Source organism: Mya arenaria, chromosome 2, assembly GCF_026914265.1.
Source record: "Mya arenaria isolate MELC-2E11 chromosome 2, ASM2691426v1".
Taxonomy (NCBI): domain Eukaryota; kingdom Metazoa; phylum Mollusca; class Bivalvia; order Myida; family Myidae; genus Mya; species Mya arenaria.
The window spans coordinates 16,038,345-16,061,427 of NC_069123.1; the positions used below are offsets into that span (position 1 = coordinate 16,038,345).

Sequence of the window (23,083 nt, forward strand, 5' to 3'; positions counted from 1 at the left end):
CTAAACTTATAGCAGGGCCTTCTCCAGAATAATATCAATCGTGGTTCAACTGGTATACGTAAAAACATTTTCCAAGTACGCGTACATATAAAATTCTAACTTTGAAAAAGTCCTTCGATTTAAATGGAACTGCATGAAGATACTGAGTGACAACACAATCTGCTCAAGGGCAACAGTATGTCGTCGAGACTAGGGAGTGACAAAGAATTAAACGACAAAATGAATACTACATTGGGAACTACAGGACACAACATATCAATACCCACTTCGTACACCACAACAATATCAAACATCAGTCTGTGTTCTAGTATAGTCCGTGAAAACTATTTGACTGCATGGTGTGTGGGGTTTTGATTCAGAATAGATGTAAGTTTTGCACCATCGCATTGTTTCGGCCTCAAATGATTCTCAAATTAAACTTATTGGAAGTATGTATGTTTGCAGATTATAATAAGTATGTAAACACATTGAGAATAATAATGATAATAATACTATATTGTTGTTATTTTAAATGTATTCGTGTGTCTTTTATCCTCAGAGAGGGGTTGCTAAATTTGAAAATTGCATTTTTATTTTGAAGACGGTTTGAAAAACAAGACATCGAAATCGCATACCTGGTATTTTAATGTTCTTTCTTATAGTTTTATATGAAGACGTAGCTTAATAAGACCCAATAATTATGACTTTATGAAATCTTCCCTAAGAATAACGTGCTAACGTAACATACAGAATGCAAAATGCTATTTAAGCAAAAAAGCAATGAGTGAGTGAAGCAGAATGTTAGAAACGACAACTAATTAACATAAAACTGCTCAATCAAAAAAGCGATAACTATAAAATTACCTGTTAAATGTTGCGTGCGTTGTTTCATTAACAACATAAACCTTACAGATAGTCTCTAAAGTAATTATTAGGTGGAACTAAACATTAAATTAGAAATCCATAGGAGAGAAGGAGGTTGTTATTTTCGATACAAATATACATATCTGAGTAAGACCCAACTAAATTGAAATTGTGTGAATAACTAGCTGTGGCATGCTTGTTTTGATTTATTTTATTGATTTTAAATACAGGTTCCTCCAAACATTACAATACATCACATAATTGCCGCGGTTATTACATGTATTCACCTTTGTCATTTTAGTGAACGGGCACAATGAGGTCTCAAACTCGAAGACTTGGTTGGCAGAAAAAACTCTTTTCGTTCTGCTTTTAACCCGTGAAAACAGAAAATTGCGTAAGTCTTTTAAATAAATATGATTACATAAAGAACATGGTATATAGTCAAAGCCCCTTCGTTTATGTGGAAAAGGTGTAGAGATACATGTATCAATAAGAGGAAGCAACAGCGGAATCTACGACCGTTTCACAATGAGACCGATTGGACTCAGTTCAAGAAAAACCTCTTCAAAAGGAGGCAACCCGCAAACTTCTTTCAGCGATATTATTTTCTCCCACCCCAGATAAGTAGATCCAATAATTTAACCATGCTAAAAATACTTATCTTGCCCTCGGGCGAAGATAAAATGCCCGTATGGAACTCCTTTTTAATGGTCATCACATTGTAATTACCTCCCTTGTTGAAGACTGTCGTCTGTAGCATCGTACGTGGAAACCTTGTCTTGTGGCAATATTTAGAACGACAAATAATTATTTCTCGCTTCAAATGTCACCATAAAACAGTTTTCACGCACCTTTTAAGAAATAATGCTTCACTCTCCTTAGAACTATTTAAAGAGCGATCTGAGCATTAACATAATCTGAATCACTACGCGCATATCCATGACAACCACGTATTATCGCATATCCATACGCAATTTTTTTCACTAAGCACAAAAGAGTTCCAGCGAAAGATACGTTTTTACTTAATTCTGTTTAACTGAGTTGGGAGAAAAAGCAACTACCATAGCCGTTCGTGTAAGATAGGTTCATCCCGACCCTCGCGCAGGGTGTTTTGCGGAAACTCGGTAAACCTCGTTTCCGCAAAACAACCTACGCTCGGGTTGGAATGAACCTATCCAACACTCTCGGCCATGGAAGATACTTATAGTCTATATCCCTAGGTGATTGATACATTTTTGACAACAGCTTTTGATAGTTAAAGATCATTTTCAAATAGAGTAAAATAAAGTATTACTGGTGTTATTTTGGATGTTTGTTTACGTTTGTATATATAACTATATACCATAACTTCATCTGAAGGGAAGTGTAATCTACATACAGGTCAAGAACAGTAATACAAAATGTGTAACTTTTAGAAAAAGAAAAGTTGATGTTCTGTTCGAAACATTTCAAATTATGCAAAAATATAATGCTTGATATTCTAGAGGTTTTCATTTCCTTTTTAGGGTTGTTGTGCAATCATAATGTTTTCCAAAGCCAGTTCCAACCTGGTAAAACAACCTTTTTTAGCTATGATTTATTTTATAAGGAAGAGTAAGAAATTGGATGTATCTTTTTCCATACCAGTACACCTTTATCATTAAACAATTTCAACATGGAATCATATAAGAATTTACTTAATTTACTATCCTTTGCATTTCGTATTTTGTCACAATCTACATATCATGAATAACATCTAGATGATATTTCAACATACAATTCAATAATCAAGAAAATACTTGAGGGTCAGTTTTTTCAACATTGGTACAGTCAGAATGATCTGTCTCCTAAGTGTCTTGTGTGCATATTGAACACAATGTGCATTTGCTTCGAGAATGATTTTGATATAATATTGTGAAAATTTAGATGCTTTAATCATAAAACGCCTAAAAGGAAGACTTCTGAATATTGAAAGAAACCAAAGACTATGTTTACTCTGTAAATGGTTTCTGATGATTTCTGAATGTTTTCTATTCTTTTCTATTAATGAAAGAAAAGATAATATGTCAAAGTGTTACTAATGAAATCCAAACTCTGTTAAGCTCAAATACTGAACGTGAACAAATAATAAGTGAAATTATTAAATTAGTTTAATGTGTCAGCTTAGTCATAATAGTACATACTAGATTCGTAATTTGCTATAATCAGGAACTTTTCTATACAGTAGATTTAATATATAGACTGTTAGGTCTCGTTTCGTGAATTGGATGTTTGAATTTATTTTATTTTGCTATTCTGATCGACTAAAACACAGACAGCCTCTTCTGTAGCTAGCTCAGGAACTCGTTTTAGGCAAAAATACATCATCGCACGAATAATTCAATTTCACCCAAGGAATGGTATCATAATATACACACAATGGCTCAGCCTAAGATAATGTCCTTTAGTAAGAAAGGGGTATATTCAGACGAGAGTTCGCACCCAATCAGTAAAGGATAAAGAAGACAAGATATATTTTTGGTGTCAGCTATGTTTTCGCTGTGTTTTATGCAAGGGCTGTGTTTTATCTATCGAAAGAAATCTTGATCTCAAATGTTGTATGTCTAACCATCTTTGTAACGCGTATGTTGATTAGTCAAACTGATTTATAAGTTCAAACGAATGAAATCCACTGATTGGAGTTTATTGTCCTAGATATTTCAGCTATAAATATGTTCTGGAATACAAGCCTTTATCCATCAAAATGATGGTAGATTCTAGTAAAAACCTACGGAGGTTTAAGCTTTACTAATGAATACATAACACTGCTTTGGAACATTTGTTAAATGATCTTATTGAAGACATAACCAATACTCAAAATAAAGTGCCTTTCATTTTCAACTCTTGAGCAAGTCACCTGTCTAGTGCTAGGCCGCAACGGCATGCATTTGTATGCGTATCGAATCTTGGTTTTCAGAATTTTTAACAAACAAGAGTATGATTTCAACAGTGGATATGAACAGTTAATTTCTAATTTATAGAAAATAAAGTGAATGAGATTGTGCCGCAAGGTTTTCATTTTTTTTTCGGTACCACGCAAACATATATTAATTAACGGAGGCGGATTCGGTATCTACGGGAGATTCAAATTACTATTTATCTCTTAAAGTGTATGCACCCTCAAGAGTATACAATAAATTTAGGTTGAATATGATTTAATATTAGTGATGTTAGAACAAATTAGGCATTGTATACAGTAAGCATATGTTTTTTGTTATATTATTATAAAACTACAAACATACTTTGCGTAAGGTCTTGACATTTATATTTACATCTGATTTGTGAAGATGAGTCTTGAGATTGGTATATTTTGTGAGATTTGTTTACGGAAAGAGGATTTTGTTAATGGAAAAGTGCTCATATTGGTAGAAACAATGCACATGATTGGTATTTAATACGTTTAAACACATTAAAACACATAACTTTACTAAAATATCTACCCTTCTTCACGATAAACCTTTTTGGTCTAAAATATGCTTTTCGTATAGCCAATTATTCCGTGAATGTTGTACACGAAAAAGTCTGTAAAAGAAATTAATCTTGAACGAAATGCATTAAATTGGTTCTTATTTAATCTATGGTTGAAAATACATGGGCACATATGTTGGTAATGAAATGGAACTTCCGAGGCACTACATTTTTAGTCATGATTTTGTCATAACTCCGTTTAGGTTGTTACGCAATTAAGCATGGTAAGCCATAAACGGTGTCTTTAAATAGCATTAGTTATCTTTTAAAAAAAAAAAAATCTTGTTCAAGGTTAGCAACATCTATTTGAAATGCACTGTAAAAAATAAAGAAAAGTGCACACACACGTTGTCAGTCACAAGCTGTATTGATATGATGGTTTAAGTATAATGAAAATCAAAGGGAAAGTCAAGCCAAACAAGGAAGACCTTTATTTTAGATTTTAGGGCATAGGGCGTTCAAAAAGTTTCAAATCGAAGTTTGAAGTAAAGAATGAAGGCCTATTGAAAGTATAAACCTCGACAACTTGTTCAATCCGTAAAATTTAGGATTGTATTTGTTAAATTTAGTATGGAGTGTATTGAATTGTTCTATATACTTTTCGCTGTAGCGTTTATCATGTTTTTGAAAATCATAACAAAATTGTTAAGGCATCCCTATGAATCTGTTTTAAAAGCTAGCAGATATGCGTTGTTCGAATGAGTCTATTTCGATTCAAAATTATCCTTTAATGTTATCATTCCCGGAGAAAAAACAACAACAAAGGAACGCTAAGGTACAAATATTCCCGGAGAAAAAAACAACAACAAAGGAACGCTAAGGTAAATATTTGTACGATATTTACCTCAATTTACTGAGATTCTCAGCTGACAATTGAGAATTATTTTCATAATTTCTGGAGTTCCATGCTGAGAACGAACTAATGTCACGTATTTAGAGATACAGTATACATGCCTGTTTTATTTGCCAAATAACAATAACTTTTATAAATGTACCATTTATTGCTAAAGGGAAAATAGTTCTGTTTATATTGAAATGTTCATGTTTATGTTATATTTTCAACAGTTTTTTATATTTGATAGCAGAACATAGATTCAACTAGTAAACGCAAGGCAGTGTTGGTGCTACAGAATCTTAGCAATCTCTTTCAATTTTACAATTTCTTCAAAGTGTGTGTTCGCGCGGTATAACTAACATTCTGCGCACTGGTGTGTCCGACATTGGTATAAGTTACATAAGTCCATCTATTTTCGAAAATTACACAAAAACGCTGACTTATCAGGTCAAAAATACATTTTCATTTTAGAATTATAAAGGAAAAAGATTGGGTTTGAAAAAATTCGGTCTTATTAGCGGGTTGGTCGTGAAAACGGGGTGGTCGCATATAGGGATTTACTGTAGTTAATTAACTAAACTTAATCCTTATGTTGAATTATATTTTGCAGATATCACAACACATTAGGGTTTGAAACCATAACACCTGTATTTTTTTTGTATTTGACTGGATGGGGTTTGCAACATAATTACCTATTGATTCAAGATACTACTTTGAGTTACGTGTTTTAATCGAAATAAAGTGGTTAACACAAATCTTACAAACTTGCCAATTATAAGTATACGAAATGTCTTGTACTGGTGAAGAAACTTACTACAAGAGCAGCCAATTACAGTGTTCTGCTCAATTTTGCGAGCATACAAAATGCAATCCGTTGTCTTATATTTGAAAATATTTTCTTCTCCTCAGACGAAGCTTGCATGTCGAAGCAACACATCTTTCTTATATCGTATTTTGGGAAATCCACTAGGTTTATTAAGTGTCAAATAAAGTAATCGTTCTAGGAATCCGAAGTCTCCACGGACGTTGAGCTGAGTCGAATTCACAGACTAATGGCGGTTTCAGTCTAGGCCTCTTGTTTGTTCAGGCTTTTGAAATAACCGGCTGATTTACATGATGGGTTTTATGGACAGCAAAGCTCCCAGCGGCAGCGTGTAAGTAAGAAATGTTTATATTCACGAGTCTGTAAAGATGATTTACTTTAAAGTATAAAATCTTACAATTGTACCCTTGATCAATAGCTGGGATGATGAACATCATCTCTCTTGAAAAACAAAGTGTTTAGCAGACTAAGAAGAACATTTTCGATGAGGATGCGCTTGGCATAAAATCAACTGCTTCAAGCAGAACATAAGTAATAACAGTTACGTTGAAGTATAAAAGCATACAGGCATTATCACAATACATGTTTAAGAGACACAGAGGAACAATATTCTGTTTATTAATATTCAAAGCATAGACCACAGCAATATATGCAAATTTAACCTGTCTTTACTACCGACGTTCACAACGTACAAAGGACTTTAGGGACAACTGTCTTGGTTAATGCACATGATTGAAAAGCATTCGCTTGTACCTTTATCTTGGTATTTGTGTTTATGCCCGGAATATAATGATATAGTAAGCAAACGGGCACTCATTATTCAAAAGTGCTGCATGTAAATTCTACAATGAATACTAGTTATTTGATTCAGAATTTGAGATACTTCTTAAAGATACTCAGTTGCTTTATAATACGTTTTCTAGTTATGAGATTCAGCGCTTATGTCCCGACGGACTTCGATTTTCGAAAAGCCATACAAACTTTTCGTGCCTTGAAAAAGTTTCGAGAAAATGTTAAGGGAATTACTCTTGTCATGCAAAGTGAGGCGTTTATTTAGTAATTGGATTTTTCGCTACAAGATTCGCTTGTTACTCACAGAACATTTGTCATCTTAAATTTTGCCGTCCTCGTCGTAAGCGAGACAAAAAATAACATATTAAAACAAAAAGAGTTGCATTCGTAAATATTTTGATTAATCTTTTCATTATAAGAAAATAATGACTAACAGTTTAATCATTTATGTTAATGATTGACAGCCGATAAAGACTATACCCTATTATAGGTGTCAGGGCTTTTATAAATATGGAAGTTCGTTCTCTTTTACGTTTACATAATCACTGTGTGGGAACGGTCACCGGATATAGCTCAAAAATGATCAATCGATCAGCGTTTGGTTTTGACACATGGACAGTTTTCTATCATTTTTTTGTATTTTATGGTGATATATTTAACAAAATCGAAGAGTTTTGAATTACTTGATACTGTGCAATATACGACTATGATGGAAATGTGTCTCCTCTTTTGTATAATAGCCCACTTATCGCCGAAAGTTGGATGATCGCTCACAAATGTTCATTTATGTGGTACGATTTCAAACATAAATCAACAAATTGAAAGTAAGAATAAAAACTGAATCGAGCGATTTCATTGTAATTACATAATGTAGTAATGTGTAAAATATCAATATGATATATTTCGTTGTTACGGAGATATTCATACCCTGGCAGTGTACTGGGGTTAGACGAAGCAAATAAATAACTGCACAGGGGATAGCTATTAAGTGGACTGAGAATAGTAACGATGTATTTAGAAAAACGAGACTGTGATAATGACTACGGCTATTTATCTATACGCGAGCTCGAGGGAAATATTCGATGTTGTCCATATCGAGGGATGAGAGCAAAAACATGTTGTTGTTCTTTGTATCTGTATGCACTTACAACTGTTTCATTCATACATATAAGTCAACCATGATGTGTTTTTTTCACAAGCATCAATATCTAAATATTTGAAATACGCCGGTAATCTGATTTATTGAGAAACACAAAACATATGGCCGTAGAATTTATGTGGTGTTTGCTATTCATATATATAATATTGCTTTGTAAATCAAGTAGGTACGTTTTTGCAAACAGAAAGTCACCAGTAGTGAAATTTGGAACACGTAAAGCTTTGTTCTAAGCTTGGGTCGATGATGGTATTACTTAGAACAGAATAATGGTCTCTGCTCGTTCTACAGTGAGAAAGAATGTATTGTGACCAACCCTGATATTTACGCAGCTTGCATATATACGTTCATTTAGGAGAGCATGGTTCAAACTCTTTGTCAACTAAAGTTTGCTCAATAATTTCTTATCAAATTGTACTCACACTTTTTGCAGATTATTTATAAGTTCGAAATAGACATATACATGTATAGTGTATATTAACAGTGTTACTATAAATTTTTGTCCCATTTTACATATTATCACCAAGACACACATTTCTCAACTTTGAAACTATCCCCAGTACATAATACGGCTATCCCCAGTACAGTACTGTGAACATTTCTAAGGGTATATCTTTAACAGTTTATAGGTTACATTGCCATTTCTTACAATAAAAATAGTTGAGCTTATTCTTGTGAAATCCTTCGATTCAGATTTTTTTATTTATTCGATATATTTCCTAAAAATAACAATATTTCTCGAAATTCAGTAAGTTTTGAGGTGATCATCTCAGATTTGAAGCACCTTTTACGAGGTCTGGTAAATCGTAAGCACTTTAAAGTATACCATAGGCCACATATAGCATTCAGCTATTAGTTCAAACACTTGCTTCATTTGTGGATACGGTAGATATGCGTTAACACAGCAAGATCTTACCTCTGGTAATTTAAAACAACTGCATAATTGTCTGTTTACTTATCACTTTTTGAGCTATATCAGGTGTCCCTTCCCACACAGTGATAATCATGTTACTTGATAAACGTTCAGTAAAATGAATTAAAAACAACAGCGTGGACAGTGCATTTAAAAAAAGCTGTTGTTAGTAAATCCACGGGGTGTTATATTGTTATAACTTGTGGCCCAACCCGATTGTATACATATATTGTTTGTCAGAATGATTAATATCGCGTGTGTATATCATATACAATAAAATATTATTAAACTACAGTCGAACCCCGTTGGCTCGAACTCCCAGGGACCGGCGAAAATACCTCGAGCCTCAGAAAATTCGACCCAGGCGGGAGTGTTAACCTTCAGTATAAAGAATCGGTCCTTTAAATCTAGTTCGAGCCATCGAGGAACTTGACCCAAGCGAGTTCGAGCCAACGGAGTTCGACTGTAAGTAAAACAACGTGGATATTATTAGGGTATTATCCTAGTTGAGACACTTAGAAACTCTGAAACCACTGTCACTATACCTTCACTATGACATAGGTAAGCATGTTCACCAGAACCGAAGCCAATGTATGATGTGTTTACAATAATTAAAGGGGCTGTACTCCGTATGATAAAATAGCGGAAAAAAAGAAAATTGTCGAAAACTGACATAAACTAGGCATCTATGTGTACAATGCATTGAAACTTACTAACTGAAGTACCACATAGTTTACAATTTATTTAAGTTTAGCAGTTATTTCGTATTTTTCCATTAAAAAAGGTTACTGGGTATGTCTACCAGGTAGAATTCATTCCTTATGTGTGATTGGCTAGACGGTGTTATCACGTGATATTACCCAGGTAGATGTATAGCTTAATTATGTCACCCAATTAGAGTAAGCCATCCTAGCTCAGAGGATACGACGCTGGACTGCAATTTTGGCGACACGGGTTCGAACCCGGTCTCAGACACATTTTTTTTTAATTTTGGACCTTTTTTACAATTATGATATCAAAGCGTAACACAGTAAGATAATTGTCCTGAGATTCGTTACAGAAAAAAAAATTTTGGTGCCAATCTGGTGTACAGTCCCTTTAACATGTTTTAATGGATCTTGCTGTAATTCTTTATATAAATATACCACGTAGACGCGATTGAACAAATAATGGAACGTGCAATTCATTCTGTACTGAATCAAAATAATTTAAACATTTTTCAGTCTGCAACGAAATGCATAACAGAGAATATTAAAGACATTAAATTTCTAAATAATATCAGGAAACGACATGTTATGCTTAGAACGTTAATTTTATTTGACACAGGGGCATTGGATATAATGTCTTCGAATACACAAATGATAGTTGAAGGATTATTACACAGGCTGCAAAAAAGGACAAAAATTATTTTGGTTTTAACATTCAACATGTATGTCTGAAAATGGTTAAAACGACCCTTGAGCATTGACAATCATGTAAAACATTGCCATATATAAATGGAGACCGGTGATATCTGAAATAAAGGGAAAATTAGCTTTTGAGCACTATATGGCATATTGTTATGGAAACATAACTTACCACTACCGGATTTAGTTTGCTTTTTTTTGCTAATAGGGTATCTAACAACACATTTTTGGTCTATACTTAATTAGGTTACGGGGGGAAAAGGTCTAATGTTTAACCTCTAAGGTGCGTGCACTCTCATTAAAAGTCCTGTCCATACTCCAGCATACATCTTATTGATATAAAAACATTGCATTGATTGTTTGGCTCGATTTTTGTTAAGTTAAAGTTATAAATTAAAACTACCACAGAACATGTTGAAAGTATTAAAATCATCAGAGGGAATGTTTGTGAATTAGTTGGCACCTGGATGAAAGGTCTAACCACTTGCAGTGAAAACTGTATGTGTTTATACATTTGCCGCAAGTGCAAGTGAGGGATTCATCAAGCCGAGGTGAGGTAATTGCTGAACCACTTTGTTTATTATCGTGTGACGTGTGACGTGAATAATACTGGTATTAGGTTGTTATGAACTCTTTCACTTTCTAAAACCTCATCATATGTTAATTACCTACAAATTGGTTGAAAGCATCTCGATCAATTCACATAAAAGCAAAAGAAAATCGTCCATGTGATTAAATGCCTAATAGCAAATGTAGCAAAAAGGAACTTGATCTGGGTTTCAGTACACATTAACAAGCAATCAAGCCGTGGCATACCCTTTGTTACTTAAAGATTACACGCAATAGTGGAAGCAGCCCATGATGAGTCAGCTACGATTGGCAAGTTTAGAGGGGCTAGACACCAGATGGTCCCAAAATCGGCAAATACTTTATTTCTTCAAGACAAGCCAACAATTGTCAGAACTACTTAATGTGGGGCCGATAATAAATCATGTTTCTTCATAAAAAATATTTCGTCGCTGTCATAGCTGAGTTAATGCGTTTAAAATTAGCGCATAATAGTTTCCCAGTTTATAGTGTGCATATTTAGCATGTGGAAGTCACGTGATAAGTTCAGATATACATATACCGATGCTATTTTCAAATTGACTTGATTTACGGGCTAGACATTCCAGTATTTTAAATTCTGAATTGGTAAAATACATAAAAACAGCGTAAGATACATGTGTCGTAAGCGATGTGATACATCAGTAAGTAAGATTTAAAGGGACTGTACACCAATTCGGCACCAAAAAAAGATTTTTTCTGTAACGAATCTCAGGACAATTATCTAATAGTATGTGTTACGCTTTGATTTCATATTTGTAATAAAGGTCCAAAATTAAAAAAAAAAAATGTGTCGGAGACCGGGTTCGAATCCGTGTCGCCAAAATTGCAGTCCAGCGTCGTATCCTCTGAGCTACGACGGCTTAATCTAATTGGGTGACATTATTAAGCTATACACCTACCTCGGTAATATCACCCGATAACACCGACTAGCCAATCACGCATAAGGAATGAATTCTACCTGGTATACATACCTAGTAATCTGTTTTAATGGAAAAAAATTAAATAAATTATAAACTATGTGGTACTTCAGTTAGTAAGTTTCAATGCATTGTACACATCGATACCAGGTTTATGTCAGTTTTCGACAATTTTCTTTTCCCCCCGCTATTTCATCATACGGAGTACAGCCCCTTTAATGCGTTGTACACATCGATGTCAATCTTGTGTAAGTTTTTAACAATTGCCATTTTTCTTGAAATTGTTTTTTATGGTGTTTAGTCCCTTAATCTGTAAAAAGATATTCAAAACACTTTCTGAACAAGCAATACCGAAGTCCTTGGTCTGGTTTCACAAAACCATGACAGACTTATCAAATCCATTTCGTCTACTTTTATATTGCTATAATTATAGTAACTGTCTTATCAGAGTATAGGATTTCAGGCGGGAATATACTGTCTCGTCTTAGTTTGTCCGTGAAATTGGCACCAGTTGTTAATGTAACAGATATAGTGACTACATCATGATTGATACCAACACTCTGTTTCCTACTCATGTGTGTGTGCCAACTTCTTCACCTTGATTATCCGGAAAGTCATCTCGCCTTTGACATTGTTTCATAGTTTTCAATATCCATTTATTAAAGTGGCACTCTTATTCAGAATCAATGCATGCACGTGTTAAACAAACATCAGTTTTGAGTGATAATCCCTCAACAACTTACTAAATAATTCATTCATGGATAAAATTAATTACTATTAACACTATTATAACTGTGTATCTAATAGCTGAAAACGCAAAAATATTAAATGATTGGTGAATGCTAAAAGATTTACTGCGATCTACTATCGTCTCATAAGGTAGCAATATCGTGCTTTCTGCACATTTCTTTTAAATCCAACTCGATATACTTCATAAGCATCATTGTTTTCGACATGTGTTCATCCTTTTTGGTATTATGTTGTTGTTGTTTTTATTAAATGTGTTCAATCTTATTTGGGAGTAATAGTACATCTTAATTTCTAAGAAGACAAATGAAATAAACATCACACTTAACCCCCAGTTTTACTTTTAAGCAGCGATTTTTTGCGTGACAATTTCAGCAAGGTAAATACAGGTTAGTGTTGATTCCGTTTCATACTGTTTCGTACCTTAGGACAGTAATTGGTAAACGGTACGGAATTTGGTTTTATTATTATATACTAGATTTTATTGCGCCCATTTGATATATCAAAAACGTTCATAAGCGCTTTATAATCTACATATCACAGATTATGGACAAACAATACATTATAAAATGAAAAAAACGCCGCTTGCGGAGCCCCATTCTCGGTCTTTTACCAGAGATTGATTGAGAGTTTGGTTTCTTAAAACACTTCGACGAACCTTCATACGGCCGTCTGACGGAGCACCGTCAATCAATTATTTTCGAAACAGGTTTGTCGAAGTACTTGATGCAACTCATCACCTTATCAAACTTCGGTAATAAAACGGCGGAGGGGGGGGGGGGGGCTCTTTAGGCGACATTGACTGCCCTTTGTTTTATTTAAAAAGGTGTAGTAAACAAAAAGTTATCTTTGATTTAAGTCTTCATTTTAAGCAATATGTTGCCTTCCGACGTAGCATATATGACGTAATTGATCACGTTGTATACACACACTGATACCAGAGGGAAGCATGTTTAAGTATTTTGGTGTACTCTTCAAACTGTGCACACTGTACTTCCTGTAAACAAATTACCTCTATGCTATTCATCTTCACATAAACGTCCCTTAGCCTGACAAAGAAATGAGATATTTTTACTTTTTTTTCTCTTGATTTATTTTGTCTAGCTTAGCAAGGCATTCTATGACATATCAATCCGTTTATTAATTTACCTTGTCTGCCTATAGTCAAAGCTTGAGTCATTGGGAGACAGCGGCAATCAACAACGATAGTATATATAACCCCGGTATTGCGAATAATATCATCATTTCTGTGTTTAGTATAGTCAATTCAAAACACTTTGTATAAGATGACCTGTACATTACAATGAAATACTTTCCAAGGTTCCAACAAATAGCTTCAAGCTAAACAGACTATTTCATGCACACCCAACCCCAAAATTATAAGTTATTGTTCATTATATACTTATTTCGGCGGTCGCAATTCCAATTGTAATATATTGTTTTATTGTGTCATACCAGAACTATACCCAATGGCTTCAATAATTGTAAGTACATAAACACCCATTTTCTCATCTTATCGACATTTAAATGTGTATTATACTAGTAAATTTGTAACATAAAAACAAAAAGGGTTGAAAAAAGTAAATTTATTTCGGAATAGTTTCCATTAGACAATTCGTTTAGTGTATACCTCAGAAGTTTCTTTGTTTCTTTGTATTGTTCAAAAGAGGAAATAGAGAAGAAAAGGTGGTGGACAGGCCGCATCACAACAATTCTCAATGTTGCCTTTTCTTTCATTACTTACAAAGATCGGAATGATATTGTTTAAATGAAACAAAATACATCACGCATCGTAAAAAAACATCATTAATGTGTCTCATTCATAGATCTTATATTTACGAGTTTTATTAACAAACACCTAACAGCAATTGACAGACACTCAATCTAACAGAATTGTGTTTTTTTCAGCATTTAATTTTCCATAGCGTTACGAACGCTTTTCGGCAAATAGAGCATTAATGTCTTTTATTTTCAAAAAATTGTAACAACAGAACTCGTATTTGAACATTTGTTGATGCATTATCATTGTTACAAGCATTTTGCTCCCTTTCCATATGATATTTATTTCGATGTCTGACCTTATGAAACGTGAACAATTCCCTCTATCAGATATTCATTAAAATGGGTATATATGTTTTTCCCTCGTTTTATTTCTGCTTTCGTTAAGAACTTGAGCTTAAAAATCTATAAAACGCGTAGTAAATTAGTTGCCCCCTCCCCGACCCCCTACCGCGCTCTTTTTGTATCAAAACTTCATGCAATGCTACTGTTAATGTTACACGACCATAATATAATCCTTTTCTTGTTCAGCATCAATGAGAGACAGAGTTGCTGTAAGGTGTTTCATTAAATACGTATATTTCATATAACTTTGAACTGAAGTGAAGAGTTACATTCAGTCATATTTCAGCGTTTATTTATAAAGAACACTTTTAAGGAACAATATAAAAAATGCTTTTTAAAAGTCTTACTCGGTTTCCTAGAAAGAAATGTACTATTATAAGAATTACCTGCAGTGCCCCGGGGTAGTTCGGGTCCCAACTGATGACGGGGTAGCCAAGATGCTCCGCCAGTTTAAGAATGTAATTGTTGGAGGAAGCCGTGTCTAAACCATAGTTCAAGCTCAGAATGGTGTTCACATGCCTCGTGAAAATCTCCTTACAGAACAGATTCAAAATCTCCCTCGGTGATTCCGTATCAGTGAAGTTTAACCAGGTATTTATTGCAAATCTACGCCGAAGGTTGTTATACTCTAGTTCTCGGCCATGTTTGATGGTCTGTTTAGCATTTGCATGGGTTGTCTCGTACTTGTTTTCCGCGGAAGCTTGGTAAGGTATCACGATTTGAAGGACGACGTCCTGCTTCCTCAACATTTGAGCACGAGAGTTGGTGCCCGGGCTTGCACCAAGAATAACGAGAAGCAGGAAAGCAGAGATGAGCAAATTCATGTTTAACGACATTGTAGAAATATTCCGTGTAACACTGAACTGTGATGTCGCAACACCTCGTAAATAAACTCGAGATTCACTCACACAATTTTTACAAAAACAATACAGGTAATCCAATATTATGCCGCTCTGTGCAATTTTTTTCTTCAGATAAATGCACTTTAAAAATACTTCTAGATAGACATTAATCAGAAGAAGGAATCGCCCTAACTCAAGTGTTGGGCTACCACGCAAGCATCTAAGCTAGAGACAGGCGCTTTCCGATAGTACGATAGCAGACACCGCCATGCACACAGATGTGATAATACCCAATTTCGGCCAGTAAATATAATTATTTGCATAGAGATTTCGTCCATTATTGACTCCTTCACTAGGACTACATTATCAACTCTTGCGTAAAATGAGTTATTCTCGAAGCCATTGATTCCTGTCCAAATGTTCGAGGTCTAGTTGTTTGTTACCGAAATCAATGCCATTCCTGGCATTTATTTCCCGGTGTTTTCCTCGTCTTTATTCCCTGTCTAAAATTTTCCTTCTTATTTTCGGACATCCCGCAATGAATGGAACGCTTTCATTTTTCTCTCAGCTAATGTGTTGATTCTGTTGTAGATTATAACATGAAGCTAGCCTGCGGTCCGTACTCTCTTATTTATTTTTGAGACTGTCGCGAGAAGGCCTCCCTCTCTTGATGTCGGTCTGCAAGAGACAAGTACAGAAAAGTACATCTCGTTTTGGCGATTTACAAATACAATTAACCGTATGTTTCTAAAAGTGCGTGTCTCTCAACATAACGTTATTTAAGGTCACGCGCACTGGTAATAATGTGTTTGCTTGAAGTTTCTGTGCTTGAATGATCCGATCCGCTTACCATTCGAATAAAACAGTTTTAATTTTGTAGCGATTTCGGGTCGTTAACTTATTACAGTGAACAGTTTATCACTGGTCGAACATTTTGCTGAATAAACAGCTTTAATAAGAAACCCAGAAAACTAATTTGGCTGGGTATCAGTTCGCACACTAACGAAATTAAAACTATCACATATCTCGATACGTTCGTCAAGAGTCTCTTTATTCTTTAAGTTTGGAGAAGAACACAATTCGCAGTGGTATTTAAGTGAAAAAAGGAATTAAAGAATACATTGGAAAATGTCATTCTATCTCCTTCCCAGCCGATATAGCAACAACATTCGGAACACCTCGGCCATTTTCAATCGAAAACAACCTCAGATGTGCATCAGTTGAAGTAGTTCGTAAAGTAAAAAAAAATATTTATTAGTTGTAGTGTTTTAACGTGTATTTTGCATATCTAAATTAAAATTGATTGCCAGTAGAGTGTATTATTTCATGAAAAAATATGTTTCCTGAGAGTGAAGTCACTAAGATTAACTGCTAAATTAAAATTACTACGCGATGTACTTACAGCGTAGTTGAATGTTAAGATTTCTGATATTGTTAAGCGTCTATATATATATATATATATATATATATATATATATATATATATATATATATATATATATATATATACAATGTGCCAGATTGTTTTCGATGGAAAATGTCCGAGGAGTTCCGAATGATAGCAAAAAATGGAGAATGTGTATTATTTCCATACATCCTTGTATTCCATAACCACCTTAGACTTTAATGTTAAAATAGCTGGCCAATGGGCTGAATGGAATCACTGAGGCGTGTCTAATATCGATGTTGAATACAGCCCCTGCATGTCAGTACGAGAACAACTCTATTATGATTCGAATCCCTTGAGAAGTAATGCTATACTTTTCCCTTCAGAGCCTGTAGGCACGTTTTCTATTTTGTCAGTTCACTTAAAACCTTAAAAAGAAAGATTTCCCATCGATATTGAAGATAATCGCTTGATCACAACCAATATTAATTCATTTCCCAAAACAGTACATTTACTTCAGTGTCTGACATTTATGTCAAACAATCACAGCTAAAACAAATTACAAACCGCGATTCCTGTCCGATTTGCGCTACACATGTGATCGAAGATGAATGTCATCTCACAAGATAAAATAATAGACCAACACGTACAATGTAGTGCCAGTAATGCTTTTATAATTGATGTTTTTGTGAGTTTTGTTTGGAAAATAACTACATTCTTAATGAAGTGATCTTTATCTTTCATGGAGACACCATGTTGATTTATTATTAGAATGTAAAGAAAGTATAGTCTCTCTTACATCTGGAAGGAATTACCAGTATATTAACGAAATACCCTGGAACATTGTCTGGTGTGCCCGTGTCAGTTAATTATGTTAATTATGTGCGAATGTCCGGTCACACAATGGAAACCAATTATCTTAACATATGTATGAATAGTTGCTCCCGTGTTTCCATTGAAAGTTGTATTAACAAAAATAAATATTCATTGACATTGATTGTTCGGTTCATGGTAAATACCACGGGCCAAGTTGAGTCCATGCTTAGCGTCAGGACAGGAAATAAACAAACAACTATCGAGGAAAATCAAACATTCTATCATTACTTTGACCTCTTCGAGATATTAAACAGTCAGTCGGAACTCCTCGGCCATTTTACATCGGAAACAACTCCGGATATATGGCGGTACACCTCAGTAGAAATAGTTCGTAAGCTTTTAGATTATAATATAGATAGATTGTAGTATTTTAACGTGTGTTTGTATTACTAAGTTGAAATTGATTGCCAGTGAAGTGTATTATTGCGTAAATAATTAAGATTCCCAAGAGTAAAATCATTAAGTTTAACTGCTATATTGAAATTACTACGCGATCTACTTTCCGCGTAGTTAAATGTAAAGATTCTGTAAATTCTGACATTGTAAACTGTCAATATTATACATCCGAGATGTGTTCGATGGAACATGGCCGAGGAGTTCCGATTGATAAAACAGCATGCGCTCGGAGACAAGACTACTAGTGAAGGCTTATAATTCCATAAAGGCAAATCATTTTAAGGCACGCTTGCCACTCATACTTGGAGAAAATATATAAAACAGTGGTCTCAAATCTTGTTAGGAATTCTGCGTATCATAAGAGAATGTATGTGAACTTACCAGAGCAATATCGATTTAGAAGTTAACAACGGTGAAGTTAACAACGGTGAAGTTAACAACGGTGAAGTTAACAACGGTGAAGTTAACAACGGTGAAGTTAACAACGTTGTTCACTTTTATGAAGTTCTGAACAGTCGGCCGTTATGCACCAGTCAATTGTAACCACGTTCCCCCAGGTCCGGGGAATAGCGGGGACTTTGACTTTCGGTCCAGCCTACCCCGGCTAAAATCCCCGCCCTGCGAGGACGAACAGATGGTAAAATCCCTGCCAAATGCCTCACCCCAGGGACCCTAGATAAAGCCCATTCCCCGCTATATTTTAAGCGAAGACAAAACCACCGCATTCACCCGGCACTGCGGGGCCACCTGAAAGGTAAAAACACAGCCCATTTCCCCGGCTATCCCCGTTATACCTCCGGACCTGGGGGGGGGGAGGCTGTGGTTACAATTGACTGGTGCATTAGTCTCTTATAAAATGTATGAGCACAATGTATAAGGATAAAGAAACAAACACCATTTAAAGCACAAAAGTAATCATCAAGTAGTCATGTAAAACAACATACCCACATATGTGTGGCATTATACATGTTGTGTGAAATTATTTATACTGTCTCATTTTATATACCAGACATAAGGTATGATGGTTAATCATTGATCATCACAAAACCTCTGAATGCGCTGTCAATAGCCATTTAATGTCTTTCCGTTTATGATTACTATATAAATTAAGGACAGACTATCGCTATCAAGTTTTATCGTTCATAAGAAATATACATTGAAATAAATCATTCATGTAAAATTCGCGTTATTCCTCAGTTAAGTGTAACGAGCCAGCCGTAATTTCCCCAGATGGTAGTTGAAATGGGCTCCAAATGCGATGCTCAAGACAATAAACCGCTAAACTATGATATTGTCGTAATTCATTACAATAGCCCTCGTATTAACTAAAACAATATTCTTAGACGAGATGCCTATCTACTGTATCTATCAAATTATTTGTTTGCCCAAAGTTTTATCTAAAGAAGCGCCATCGATCTACCGATACTGATTCAATTATTCAATTTACATTAATGGAATAATTATGATTAATAATAGGAGGCCTTGCCCTCTTCTTATATTGGGGGCACTGGCCCCCTATTATTAATCATAATTATCCGCTCTATCCGCTAGGCTGATTTCTGTTCAGAAACGTTTAGAAAATGAAGCAACAACACTGCTATAACTGGAAAAGGTATTTTTTATGAGCAGATCGGGTCGACCGAAGAAACATTTGATTAAACGTCAATTATTTGTAATGCCCCAATTATCTTGGTCGGATCCATGATTAAGATGCAACTTCGGGGGCGCTGCTTTGAACGAAACCGAAATGGTTTAAAGCTGCACTCTCACAGATTGAAAGTTTTGACAACTTTTTTTATTTTTTGTCTTGGAACGAGCCAATTTTTGCGAAAATGCATGAAAACCAGTGATATAAGACTGCTGACAAAAAAATAGATCGAAGATTTTCATACTTATTAAATAAGTTCAAAAATTGATGTTTTATGCATTTTTAAACCGTTAGTAACGGTTTAAGCTATAAAACATTAATTTTCGAACGGAAATTTGAAAATCTGCGATCTGATCTTTTGTCAGCAATCTATTGTCATTGATTTGCAGATATTTATGCAAATTTCTGCTCTTTGCGAGACAAAAAATAAAAAGGTGGAAAAACGTTATATCTGTGAGAGTGCAGCTTTAAATGTGTCGGAGGTGGGGGTGGGGGGGGGGGTTATTTAAAATGGTGCATTCCGGTGTATGATTGGATATGTAAAAGGTGGTCATTTACACACATTTGATCTGTACTATTGAATTTCTAACGTATTTTGAAAAATGCACAGGGGATGTCTTATAATTTTCATGTTATCAGCGATTTTCTATGTTCAATTTTCTGGGGATTTCTCTTGTTAAAGTTTTGAGCAAGCAACTTTTAACATGAACAGACTGACAGTTTAAATGATTTTTTACACTTTCCCTGGAAACAACCAAATGGGTTCTGAATAATAAACATTAAAAAAGTTATTTCCATTTCCAACAGAAATAAATGTATTTACAACCCCGAGCTTTTCCACGAGCCTAATGGTTTCCGGTGCACTTTGCCCAAATATTGCACCATAACATAAAACAACATCCCTGCCAATGCGTTCAGGCCAGTGAATTTTTTTTGGAATTATTTTTAACGCCTGTGCCTTGCAAATTGGGAAAGAAAGTCGACTTTGGGAAAAATACAAAATCAGGCTAAAACAGCTAATTTAATAACAAATATACATGCTTTAACTTTTTTATGCATACATTATGCTGTGAAGGAGTAATTCTTGTCAATTTGGTTAATATTTCAACATATTCATTGCTTTTTTATTCATTAACGTAATCTGCATTTGTCAAATTGGGAAAACATTATATTTTTTATTTGGAAAATGGACAGTTTTTCGCAAGGGGAAACAGTCTTTATAAGGCAGCAAATTGCACCAAAAAAATCACTGCAGGTTCATATTTCACTTTCGTTGTCTGTCTGTTTAATAACAAAGTTAATTTAAAAACGTTGTTGTTGTTTTTACAACACAATAATTCAATATAAAATACATTGATAACTGTATTTGTGCTGCAACTTTTTTCATCAGTAATGTAATAACGATTGACGAAAGGATTTATTAAGTATGGAAAACGAAATTAGGTTTTGTAAAAAGCAGGGAAACTGAAATATGATTTTTCTGTATGATATCTCCTTTCTTATCTTAGATAATCGAAGTCTGAAATTACGTGTTATTCAATGTCGCTTAAAGATGCACTCTTACTCCCAAATAAGATTGTGACCACAATTAAAAATAGTTAAAATACTATTGTTTAGATATAGTGGTCCGAAAAGGATGAATAAATGTCGAACGCAATGGTTCTTATGAAGAATACCGAGTTTAATTCGTAAGAAATGTGCTTAAAACAAGATATATCTACCTTATGAGACTATAGTAGATCACAGTAAATATTTTAGCATTCACCAATCATTTAATATTTTTTTGATTTCTGCTTTAAAATACGCGGTTACAATCTTGTTATCAGTAATAAATATTTTCCATAAATGCATTATTCAGCAAGTAGTTAAAGGCTTATCAGTCAAAATTGATGTGTATGTATTGATTTTGAATAAAAGTGTAATTTTAAAATTACTGCTAACTTTAAGTACAAAATGATAGAAATAATTCTCTATTCATTTATGTTCCATTCACAGGAACATTGATAGACAGGAACATTTTTGGGTTCCTGATTTCTACTATTCAAATCAGCGCAGTATTGTCCATGCTGTATTCTTATGGCTGGCCTTGCCAAATTACCAAGGCTTACAAGAACACATAATCATAGATAAGAAAGCTAATGATGTATAGCAAAAATGAGAAATGGTCGCTGCCGAATTGCCAAATCCAAGGAAAGTGCCGGTATCATAAAATGCACAAAAACAGAAATATTAAGATCTACCGTCGCTATTTGTCATTTTACCTAATCTATCGTTGCTTGATAGATGCCGTTATGGCAGAGATCAGAATTATCTTATTACGAGGGGCAGTAAATCATAAGCCTGTTTTTCCAGAAGACAAAAAAGCAAATCACTGTGACTTCAAATCTGTCCTTAATTGACATTTGTAGTTTTGGTAGGAATCCAAGACGTTGGGAAATTAATCTCTAGCTACTAAAAGCTTACATTGATTGAGGAGTATAAAATAGAATATTCGACAGGTTCTAAAGCACTTCTTATATACGGATATATCAGTGTGTGTATAACACGTGATAAATAACGTCTTATATGCTACGTCTTAAGGCAACATTTTCTTAAATTGAAACCTTAAATCAAAGATAACTTTTCTTTTACTACGCCATTTAAATGAAACAAAGGGCAGTCTATGCCGCTTAAGGAGTTCCACCTTCGTTTTATTACTGGGGGTTGATAAGGTGATTAGTTTTATCAAAGACTTCGACAAACCTGTTTCCAAAATAATGTTTTGACAGTACTCCGACAGACAGTGGAAAAGCTTTGTCAGAGTGATTTAAGAAACTACGCTCTCAATTAAACTCTGGTAAAAGACCGAAGACGGGGCTCCGTAAGCAGCGTAGACCGCGCTATGTTTCAATTAAAATGGTGAAGAAATAGTGAAGTTATTCTACGTGTACGGATATATGTATGTATAGACTACGCATACGGATATATGTATGCATGGGCTAAGTATACATATCTGTGTATGTTTGGCCTATGTATGTGACGGCTAAGTAGAATTATATATGTATGTATGGCCTATGTATGTGACGGCTAAGTAGAATTATATATGTATGTATGGCCTATGTATATGAGGGCTAAGTATACTTATATATGTATGTATGGCCTATGTATGTGACGGCTAAGTAGAATTATATATGTATGTATGGCCTATGTATGTGAGGGAGGGCTAAGTAAACGTATATGTGTATGTAAGGCCTATGTATGTGAGGGCTAAGTTGATGTATATGTGTATGTATGGTCTATGTAT

General features: G+C 34.5%; 1 protein-coding gene across 1 annotated transcript in view; it reads right to left on the reverse strand.

Moving 5' to 3' along the window:
* LOC128224543 (glutamate receptor ionotropic, NMDA 2B-like) overlaps positions 1–15,158 on the reverse strand; it is a 42,409-nt gene extending 27,251 nt beyond the window's left edge. The window contains exon 1 of the mRNA XM_052934421.1: positions 15,038–15,158. The gene's annotated coding sequence lies outside the window, so the exon portion shown is untranslated. The remainder of the gene's footprint in view (positions 1–15,037) is intronic.
* Positions 15,159–23,083: the final 7,925 nt, after the last annotated feature.